Genomic DNA, 10,061 nt, shown 5'->3' on the forward strand with positions numbered 1-10,061 from the left:
CATCTCAGAAATGACATCTCTGCTCCCACAGTGCCCTGGCAGGAGGTGACTCCAGAAGTCCAGTCCTGACCTGCTTAAACTGGAGCCACTTCAGGGCAAAATAATGCCAGGGTCAAAATTCTCAATCTCCTTCCCAAGTATATTGCAGAGGAGGGTGAGGTTTCTCCAAGCTCTTGCTCCAGCCCCTGGAGCAGCAGCAGGGAGAGGCTTGGCCTGTCAGTTCTCCTGTTCCACCACCTGCTCAGAACCAGCCCTTACCTACAAGTCAAGCATCTCAGTTTCCCCACAATCCTCCCACAAGGAAGAGTTTCCTGGATAGGGGGGATGGCAGAGAAGGCCACCCTTGCAGTACCTGAACCCACCCCCAAGGCTCTCCAGCCCACGGTCCCATGAGGAATATCACTGCCATACTTCCAGGAATTGTAAATCCCTGTCTCAGCAGCCAGCTTCACGCTTCATCCTCTGCACGATCTCATTTACAAGGCAAAAGCTGTTTGGCAAAACAGCCCCCACAGCATCCCAAAGTGGGTGGAGCAGAGAGCATTCCTGGCTCTGGCTCCCTCTCCATCCGGCTGCTCCGGCTCAGCCACCAAGGCTGCTCCAGGGATGAGCTCATCGCTATTTCAGGTTGAATTTGCACTTGGCAACCTCCCTGGTAACCAAAACAAGTTATTTCTTGGTTTATAAGAGATGTATTGGTTGTTTGGTTCAGTGTCTAGTGGAGCACACAGAGATTTCCCCGCACTAGAGCAGCGGCACAGGCTGGGAGGGCAGGAGATGCTCCCAGCAGAGCTCTGGAGATGGGAGGAGGGAAGGGGGAAAGTCGCCCTCGACATGAAACTGAGCAGAGGAGGTGTGAGGCACTGCTTTCACTCACACACACCACAGCCCCCTGCCACCCCAAACAAGTGCTACAGCCTCTCCAGCACATCAGAGTAACCACGGGGATGCTGTTTGCAATCCTCTCCAGCCAAAAATCAGCAAATCTTTCCCCAAACAGGAATGTTGTGTCCCTCACCCATTGCAAGAAATCCACCCTACCACAGATCCAGAGTCGAAGTTTCCACCTTCAGCTACAAATCATTAAGGTGATAATGGCATAAGAGAGAAGGGAATATTATGACAAGGCGTGAATGACACGTTCTAGCATCCACCAAAGCAAATCCAGACAGAATTTGACAGATTTGCATCCCCACTGGGTGCCCTTGTGCTGCTGTGAGGTGAACGTGGGCTGCTCTCCAGTCCTGATCCCACACTGTCACCCTGGCCATTTCCAGAGGCAGCACTGAAATAAGTTTTACATCAAGTGGCATTCACCTGGCAGGCTGTCCCCTGGGGAAGCATGACTGGCTTTCAGTGGGCAGAGCAAGGGTAGACAGGAAACTGTATTTGCATGTGTGGAGTGAAATACATAGCTCTGTGTATTTTTAAAGTGAAATGAGACCAGACAGAGAGAGAGGGAAATCCTTCCACCCTGGGTTGTTCATTAGTGCCTCTCCACAGTACTGTCAGAAGCAAGATCACATCAGGACAATGCTTAGAGATCACCAGGGAATTTCAAAGTGGAAGCAAAGCCTCTCAACCTCCAGATGATTATCTCAAATTACTCAATCCAGATGAGGACCTGTGTTCTGGAGGTGCTGTCTCTGTTTGCATTCCCTCAAACCACTGACTGCCCTGTGGTTAATGCTGTACCAAAGAGCAGGACACGGTGCCAGACCCCTGGAATGCTCTCAGGATCCTGACATTACATCTGTGGGCTCTTCAACTGAACAGGCATCAGTCAGAAGCTCATCAGACTCATCCAGTGGATGAGGTAAGTCAAGCTAGAAAATTCTCTGTAGCACACAGCAAGAGCATTGTGAGTGCACACAGCTGTCCCAAGGCAGCAGATTCCTGGGACGTGCAGCCCTGGGGATGACACACCTACCAGGAATTTTAAAGAGCTCTTTTCTATCTCAGTGCAATGAGAAGAGGGGAAAACCAAAAGGCACAGAATGAAGTAGAAAAGGCTTGAGAGTCCAAAAATGAGACGATAAGACAGAAGCTGGAAAGGGAAGCAGGCAGTGCCTCAGAAGTGACTAATTCCAAACCTTTGCTCCAGTGTTTATTATAGAAAAGAACAGATAAGAAAGGCTGATGGTAACAACTGCCAGGGGCAGCCAGTCCCAAGGTAAACAAACAGCAAATGCCTTAGGAGCAGCCTGCCAAGTCCAGATGGTTCCCACATCTTGGGGCATTTCTTTAAAAGAAAGGACATTATTTTCTCCCACCCCAGCATCCTTCAGCAGTGGGGTGGGGGCTATATTTAGGGAAGTGTCATAGCTAAGGGGATCTTTGGTCAGAGACCACTGGAAGCTCATGAAAACTGAATATTCCCATACGAAGGCTTTGAGGAAGAGCTGGGAGCCAACTCCCTGCAGGAAAGTCAACGAACAACCACTGTGGGCTGGACCAGTCATGGCTTTAGTGTGATGAACCATTTCTATTTTTCTTAGCACAAGAAGAAAGGCATGCCCAGCACTCTGGTTCATATGAGAGCTTTGGAGGATTGAGTAGATTTTTTGCTCAGTCCAAGCAAAACAGCAAGAGCAATTCTTGCTCTGCCAGAAGCTCTGAACTTCTCTGCAGCTGAGAGCTGGTGTAACACAAGAGCCCTCACACTCTGGGACAGCTGCTGCAGTGCTAAAGGGACCTTGAAGCAAACTAGGTGGATTATAAATCCCTGTACCAACTGTGCCTCCCTGCAGGAGTCCCTTGGCATATGGAGCACACACAATTTCTTGTGAACAGGGGTCTTTTCAAACCCGTCATTTCAGCAAACAGACACCACTGGAGCCAGCCAGTATTTGATCTGAAGTTCCTCCATATGTCAAAGCATCATAAAGCATGAAGGTCTCTTATGTCTTGAAGACAACTGGGAGGGTTTCTAGGAGAGAAAGTTTTCTATTCCATTCAGTCATTTTAGCTGTTTTTGCTGTTATTTTCCTCCCCATCCACATCACAATAGAAACAGGAGAGCAGATTCATTTCACCATAGCTCTGCAGTTCACCAAGTAAATTGGCTCTGAAACATTTTGATCCAAACTATTAAATCTCAAGCTATGCCTGTTAGACAGCCTCTTGTGAGGCAGATTTTAGTCTCCTTTTTTCCACTCTATTAATTTCCCCTTTCCAGGGGTGGAAAGGGATTAGAAACAAGGAAGTCAAAAAACTGCCCTGCAGTGCTTCTTCCCAGCAGGAATGATTTTCCTCTGTTCCTCATTAGATGTCTGGGTGACAAGTGGCATTCTGTATTTGAGCCCAACAGGTCACAAATGCAGCCCTGTCCCATCACTTCCAATCCCTCAGTCCATGACCCTTGGCTGTCAGCTCACACCACAGACAGCTCTGCAGGAGGGATGCATCCCAAACAACACCAACCACTGGGGTCACCTCAAGGAACAGAAAAATGATGAGGCACATCTGTGGAACGAGTGGGTCTTCTGAAAACATCAGTCCAAAGTCAAGAGGGTTTGAACTTCTTGTTTACGGAAATAATGCAACTCTGTAACATCGTCCAAACCAAAATTGTAACTCTGCCTGAAAGTTTCCAGTCAGGCACACAGCAAAATAGCTGCCCTTCCACCCTGGATTGCAGCTCCAGGAACTGCCAGGAACCTTGCCCCAGCTCTCCAACTTCTTCCAGGGAACTCTAGTTCAGCCTTTTTTGAAAGAGTGTTTCCAACCCTGTCTGTACCGTTCCAGCATGGCTATAATGCTATCTTTGCCCTACTTTGATTTTCTGCAAAGCCTTAAATGTAATTTTAGCCCTATCCTGACATAGGACACAAATCCCATTTCCCATCTATTCTAATGGGGATGAAAAAGCTGGAGAAGCAGAAGAGCCAGCATCCATCCACCCATCCATCCATCCATCCATCCACCCATCCCTTTGTCCCACAGAAAATGCCACGCTCTCTTGCTCTGAGAGGGGGAAAGAGGGGGAATTTGCTCTGGCAATATTTTTGTCACTACACATCCCTGAATCCCTCTGGAAGTATCAAGGGCCAGCCCTGCCTCAGTGTGGCTGCAGGGAGGGCAAGCACTGCCCCATCAAGGGCTTTTCTGTGTCTTTCCAGCAGCAGCTTGGAGCAGAGCAAAGCCTTTGCAGGAAGTTCTCAGAGCAGTAAAATGAACCATTTCTAGTAGGAGAGTTTTGCCTACAGGACTGGGGAGGTTTTGCAGAGAGAAATGCTCATCCCACACCAGCCTCAGCCTCTTGGCTCCAATTCATTCCTCCAGAAACCACCTGGGGTGATATTCCCAGAGCTGGCTGGGCTGCTCAGCTACAGCAAATCCCAGCTGAAGCACAGTGGGGAGAGGAACAGGCTGGGCTGTGTCCTGTCTCTCAACCCCAGGGCAGCCTCAGTTCCTTGGTCCTACACCCAGGCAAGCGGCTGCAAACAGGGATTTTACTGGACCCAAGGACAAAAAGAACTGAAGCCAGAATATATGGCACAGTCCCTCCAAAACCACTCTGCAGAAAATGCTTTTATCTAAATACTATTTAGTTCTTTAGAGTCCCAGTGTTGCAAGAGCTTTCTGCTTGAAACTTCTCTGCAAACACAGTATCTAAGTGAAATATGAGGTCTCTTTCTTCCTCCCACATTTCCTCTGCCAAAATCAGACATGAAATGACTGATCTCAGACATTTCTGCTTTGTTATTTTCCCTGTATGTACTTCTATAAGAGAGAAATGAATTAAAAAGAGATCCTAATGAATCAAGCTGTAGTATTTTGATTTCCAATGCATTTTTTTAAATGAAATCACAGGTCGGTTCTGGGAAGGTTTATTGCATGGACACGATTTCCATTATCTTTTCAAGCAGAAGTGAGTCCACCCTGCTCAAGGTATGGAATTGAATCTGAAATTTCAGCTAAAGTACCTTTGCTCTCCTATCAGCAGGGCACAAGGTGACAGTGGCTGGGGACCACGAGGGTGACAGGCAGGCGTTGGCTGCCTGGCTCAGCTCTCCACACATCTGCATCTCTGTGTGACCCTTGTGGAAGCCCAGCACAGAGCCTGCCCATGGCTCTCCAGGGAGCTGCTCTGATTTAGGAGCAATCAAATCAAAACCAATCCAAGCACTTTGCTGGTGGTGAGGCTTTTCTTGCTGCATTTCATGCCACTGGGGCTTCAGGGCTAAGCAGCCCCACAAAAAGAGAAATGCTAAACACAGGTTGGGGTGATCCTTGTCTCATCAGCGAAGATCAGAGGAATTTTCCACCTAAATCTCCAAATGCTTCCACTGGCTGGTGAATAAACTTACAAGAACGCAGTTCACACAGGCTACTGCTGAGGGGACAGTATTATTCCTGGCTCACATCTGCCTCTCTGCCCCATTTTGTGTGAGCTCACCTGCAGAGCTGCAGGCAGCCTTGGGATCCCAGCACAGGAAGGACACAGAGCTGTTGGAACAGTTCCAGAGGAGACAAGGATGATGTGCTCTGAGGGATGGAGCATCTCTCTTGGAGAGAGCTGGGATTGCTCAGCCTGAAGAGCAGAAGGCTCTGGGAAGGCCTTCTTGCCATAGAGGATTTCAGTACTTCAAGTATTTCATCTTTCACAAGAAAGATGGGAACAAACTTTTTATTAGGGCCTGCTGCAACAGGACAAGGGCAAAGCTTTTAAAGTGAAACAGGTCAGATTTAGACTAGATACAAGGAAGGAGATTTTTTACACTGGAAAAACCAGTAAAGCACTGGCACAGATTGCCCAGAGAAGGGGTAGATGCCCCATCCCTGGAAGTGTTCAAGCCCAGGCTGGACAGGGCTCTGAGTAACCTGGCCTAGATGAAGATGTCCCTATGGACTAAATGGCCTTTCAAGATCCCTTCCAACCAAACTATTCTGTGATACAAAAGGAAGTAAGTTGCTTCTTGGGGGCAAGGAGGTCAGTTCCTTAAAGCTTTTGTTACATCCTAATGCAATGGGTGTGGAATGCAAGCCATATTCATGTGGTAAGGATTTAGATTCCAGATGAATCCAGATAAGTATCACTCCCCTATCCATGGACATGAACAGGGACCTGACCAGGCTCCCCCAGCTGCTTCCTACCATATATCTGGATTTTCCATTCAGAGTACAGCTCGATGGAAAGGCTGCTTCCGAAATAAAGGCCAGCCAAGACGGGCAGGAGAATGTTTATTTTCAAGTGTTTGAGTACCCTAAACATTGCCTCCCTTTGAACAGCTGCCATTGTTTACATCCAAGCAGAGAATTATACCAGCATACAGGGAGAAAAGCCATCCCTCACAGTGGGGAATAACTTCTGTTAGAAACAGTTCAAGGGCCCAATCCTAAAATCCTTCCCCAGCCAAAATTCCTGAAGAGCAGTGCATGGCAGAAACCAGCTGTAAAATCCCAGCCCTGAACTCGTTCCTCAGAGCCACAGTCCAAAATCTGAGCAGCTGGCTTTCTGCTGCACTGAGCTCTGGAGGGGTTTGAGGTTTTTTGCACTTGTGGTGCCAGCTCTGAAACACCTACCCACATTTTTCCCTCGGGTATTAGTCAAGAAGGAATTTTTATATACTGAACTCCTTAAGGAAAAATTAGGAACTGGTTTGTATTCAAGAATGCTGTGTTTGGGAAAAAGAAGGAAAGGGTGTTGTCACTGAAGTATGTGGGTGCTTTTACCATTACAAAAGAAAGTTGAAGTTTCAAAGCCATATTTGGTTGCTTGATCAGCTATTTGCTTTGCACATCACGGCTTAAGAATTTAATCAGTTTCCTTTTGGAAGTTTTTTTGGTTTTGTTTATAAAAAAGCACTCTTCCTCTCAAAACAGGGCAATAGGCTATTTGGTAGGTAGATTGTTTTTATAATTTCCCCCATTCCACGTGCTAGATTTCAGTAGTTTAAAAAATAGTCACATCCCATTCTCAACCACGGACGAGCTCCTGCTTACACAACACGAACTGGACCCGAGTCCCATACATTAAGTTATCTTTTGACCAATTACTAAAGAAAAGATTAATGACAGAAACACCCATCTTGCAAATACAATTTCACTCATGCAAGTGACTTCCCAAATTTGTATTTATACAGGGGTGCAGCATTTGTACAAAGCTAAAGGTGTTTGCATTCACATGGGTGCAGCTGCAGGAACTCTGCAACTGCCTGATATTCTGTAATGCACAAAGAAAGAGGAAAGCATGATAATTATTAGGTAAAAGCTTGCATATTCCTCAATTCTGTTACTTCCAGCCTGCTCCCAGGATTTTTCCTCACATCACCTGAGAGTCCACAAAACAGCCTCTGCTTAATGATTTCCTCCCCAGCTCTCATTAAAAGCCTCAAAGAGGCAAATCTGATCACCTGCTCAGGAAAGCCCAGAGCTGACAGCTCTTACACATCTCGGTACCACTGCAAATGCTCCCTCAGCACCAGTTCAACTTGAAACCAAAGATAAAAGTTGCATCTCTACCCCAGTGTCTGCCGGTACTTTCAATGCAACCACCTTCCAGGGGGGAACACGCGTATCAGGAAGAGAGGATGCAAGAGAAATCAGAAGCAATAATGTAGATAAATCCCATTTCCAAAACAAGCACTTTCTGAGGTTAACTCTGCCAACCACGGAGAAATTTCTTGCTGGAGAGTGTTTCAGAAGTACATTCCACACCCACAGGCTTCCCACTCCCCATCCCTGCTCTCACAAACCCTTCTCCGGCAGAGCAACCGCAAGGCAGAGAAAAGACCAACACCAGCCCTGAAATCCGAATATCTGCGAAGTGTGGGATGCTGAAACGCTCCGTGCCCTGCTGGGCGAGACGATGCTGGGGATGGAGAGAGAGAAGGGAGGGAAGAGAGGGAGGCTGTGCTTACTGTGCCGACTGTGCTGGGTGTCTGTCCGGGCGTGCAGCGAGGCGGAGGAAGGGAAGGGATGGAGCGAGCGCTGCGGGACGGACACGGCAGCGCTTTGGGCCGGGATGTCCAGCGGGAGAGAGGCGGCTTCCACACTTATAGCAGGGAGGTGCGTGGCCAAAAAAAAAAAAAAAAAAAAAATAGTTAGTCCAGCCCAGAGCACCGATCCTGCCCAGGGAGCAGCTGGAGGTGGGGAGCTCCTCCCAGGGTCACTGCAGCATCCACGGGGGGAAAACCCCAACCTGTGACGTTGGAGCAGAGCTGTTCCAAGGGTCCCCACAACAACACAGCGCTGTCATGGGAACCATGGGAGGCAGCAGGCTGGGAACAGCCTCCCTGCCCCAAAAAGTGCCAGCAGCTGCACTCCCAGACAAGGAAAATGAGGCACAAAATCTTTGCAGGAAGTTGCCGCGCCAGGTTCCTGTCCTAATGACCCTCTCTCAATGCTAAAGCCTTTCCTGGAATTTATGCATCACCTTCAGGTTCATAGACAGAGTTTGCAGGACACAAAACGAACAGCAGGGATGTATTTCAAGTGAGAAGTCAGCAGGGAGGGAGGGGACCCAGCTGAAGAGGGCACAGAAAAAATCATGCCAAAAGAGGAGCATTTTCTTCAAAGCAGACATGGAAAAAGTACTGTCAGGTAGCAATTCATTCTGATTTTAAATAAGTCCACCTGCCTGTGCTGCATCACACCAGAAAAATTTCACAACATTCACATTTGATTTATTTTCTCCCTTTCTCCATCCCTTATTCTTTTTATATTCTTCTGACCTTATCCCTCTTTCTTCCATTCTTCTGTTGTTGGATACATGGTCCAGCAAGTAACTAAGTTTGTTTTTTAACAAGAGGTGCCTGTGTTGGAGCTCTTGCTCTACAAACAGGCTTTTGTGGTGCCTTGGAGAGCCACCACAGAGCTCCTGACTAATGGCAGGAGAGGCTGGTAGGTGTGCTGGGCACGGCATCCGTATCCCTGGAAAGCAGAACATTATACTTGGGCCAAGGAACGTCTCCTTGTTAGTAAAACAAAAACATTGTGTAAGAGCAAATATACTCTCTTTATAAAAACATTCATATTTTTCTGTGTCTCTGTTCATTCAACAGGTAAGTCCCACAGATTCCTCCAACACTGCATCATCCACATTAACAACATCCCTAGCAGGGACAAGAACACTGGGCTGCCCTGAGCTTCAAGGCTCAGACGGCCACCTCTTGCCAAGAACAACTTCAGGCATGCATAAAACACAGACGTGAAACACCAACATCATTTATCACCATGGACTGAAGTTTACACTTGATTTTCAAAGGAATCCAAATACCCATTTCCAGCTCATTTTTCCAACAGCTCTCCCAGCAAGCATGAAACTTGCTCATCATTAGTGAGAACTCTTCTCTAATGGCTGTAACCAGCCACCAGACTACAAGAACATTAGCAGAACCCCCCCTGCCCCTAAGGTGCGATGTTTGTTACATATTTGCAGCTGCAGAGGTCCAGGATTCATGAGAAATTGCAGAGATGAGACCCACCAAGGATGGGATATTCAGGCAGAGCATTCCCAGTTAGAGAAATCAAGCCAAGAGCTCCAGGAAAAACCAGAATTGCAAAGTGTGAGGATACAAAGATAAGCCAGGTGTTGTTGGAGAACATCACCAGGGAAAATTACCCTGTAGGCAGCTCCTGTGGGGTTTCTTCTTTCAAAAGAAGTTCTCCTACCTCTGGCCATAAACAGAAATAGGAGAGAGGAGTGGGGAGGGCACTGCTCCAGGGGTGTCTGTACCCTTCACCAGAGACCCCTCAGGAGCATGTGGGGACTAATCCTGCAGCTCTGCAGTTGCATCTTGGAAGATCCCAACCAGGTGATGCATCCTGGAGAAGCACAGGAGCTCTGACAAGTGCCTGACAACAGGCACCTGCAGCCCACCCACAGCACAGGAAGCGTCCCATACTGCTGGCAATGTCATCAGGATCCTCTGCCTCTTATTTAAAGTATTAGATGCCTTCCACATACAAAGGAAACCAGAGATTTCATGGCCAAATCCTAAACACCAGCTACCATCAAAAGCAGCTCCTAGGCAGCATGTCTGTCAGCTTAATAGAGTAGCAGCTAAATAATAAATTCATCTATTTAATGTGGATCTCAGTGGTTACAGCAGAGC

The 10,061-nt window shown here is 47.6% G+C and overlaps 1 protein-coding gene across 2 annotated transcripts in view; it reads right to left on the bottom strand.

The window, feature by feature from the left end:
• FHL1 (four and a half LIM domains 1) overlaps positions 1-8,314 on the bottom strand; it is a 29,622-nt gene extending 21,308 nt beyond the window's left edge. For both annotated transcript variants that reach the window (XM_088173137.1, XM_088173136.1), the window contains exons 1-2: positions 8,147-8,314; positions 7,866-7,999 (exon numbers count right to left, since the gene is read on the bottom strand). The gene's annotated coding sequence lies outside the window, so the exon portion shown is untranslated. The remainder of the gene's footprint in view (positions 1-7,865; positions 8,000-8,146) is intronic.
• Positions 8,315-10,061: the final 1,747 nt, after the last annotated feature.

Source organism: Sturnus vulgaris, chromosome 14 (assembly GCF_052056855.1).
Source record: "Sturnus vulgaris isolate bStuVul1 chromosome 14, bStuVul1.hap1, whole genome shotgun sequence".
In the NCBI taxonomy this organism is placed as follows: Eukaryota; Metazoa; Chordata; class Aves; order Passeriformes; family Sturnidae; genus Sturnus; species Sturnus vulgaris.